Here is a 1,166-nt window from a genome sequence, read left to right as displayed (position 1 = left end):
CTTAGTGCTGGAGATTGAACCCAAGGAATGCCAATCCACATGCTGGCTCTTTTTGCTTTTATTTTGAGCCAGAGTCTTACTGAGTTACCCGGGTTGCTGTGAACTTGCAATCCTCCTGCCTCAGCCTCTTGAGTAGCTGGGATTACAGGTATATGCCACCATTCCTAGCCAATTTTTCTTTCCTTTTCTTTTTCTTAACATGGCAGCATGTGGTAATTGAGGAGGAGGAGAAACTATCATCGTCTTAGAATGATGAGAAACATTCTTTATTATTTTTTTAAACAATAATTGCCCTTAAAAGGAAACCAAAGCAATGAGGAACTACAGAGAGGTGTACTGTGGAGGGGCAGCCTTTCTTACCTGAGGAGAGGAAGACGAAATGGGTGGGCAGGAGGCCAGTGAACCAGGGATCGTAGAGCAGATAGAATGGAGGTTTTCCAAGTGCAGCTTTTGAGACAGGAGAGAGATTTTTTTTCCTTTTTTTTTTTTTTTTTTTGGTACCTGGGATCGAACTCGGGTCCTTGCGCTTGCACAGCAGGCTGTGAAACCACTGAGCTAAATCCCCGGCTAGATTTTTTTTCTTTAGAGGTAAATTTACAATTGAGTAACCAAGAGGTCTGTAAAACACCAAGTCTGTAAAAAATATTTTCCCCCTGAAATACAAATTAGAGAAGCTGTGTTAGTTATAGTACGAGAAAGAAACCAACATATTCTACACTTGATCTTAGCCAAAAGGCCGAGAAGCGATCCAACACATCTACATACCTACATTGTATCATTCCTGCAGGTGTCTTTTGATATACACTATTCCACCTATCTCATCTCCTTTGAGCCGTCTAAAACCCCCGAGATTAGCATTGCTGGTCTTTTACAAATCAGAAAGATGAAGCGTGCAGAGAGTTAGTTCATCTGGCTGAACTCGAGTCACACTGAAATGGACATGGAGACTGGGATGAAGCTTATTCTTAACTTGTTTGGCTGGTGAATTTTGTCAATGAAAATATTTTTTAATTTGTTAAGTTTATTGGAACATTTTAAGTATACATTATGATCACATTCATCATTGGGAATTTGTACCTGTACACTTTTTTTACAGTGACTGGTACACACACACACACACACACACTTGGACACACACACACACATATTTATGTATTATACACATG

General features: G+C 40.0%; 1 pseudogene; it reads right to left on the bottom strand.

Annotated features, from left to right (window-relative positions):
- Positions 1-599: 599 nt before the first annotated feature.
- On the bottom strand, positions 600-748 carry LOC147824858 (U2 spliceosomal RNA; annotated as a pseudogene).
- Positions 749-1,166: the final 418 nt, after the last annotated feature.

The sequence above is a fragment of the Heterocephalus glaber genome, unplaced genomic scaffold, assembly GCF_053883595.1.
Source record: "Heterocephalus glaber isolate CG9 unplaced genomic scaffold, H.glaber_assembly_v1.0 deba00001531, whole genome shotgun sequence".
In the NCBI taxonomy this organism is placed as follows: Eukaryota; Metazoa; Chordata; class Mammalia; order Rodentia; family Bathyergidae; genus Heterocephalus; species Heterocephalus glaber.
Note: the sequence above shows the minus strand (reverse complement) of the source record. Positions and strands in the feature narration are given on the sequence as shown.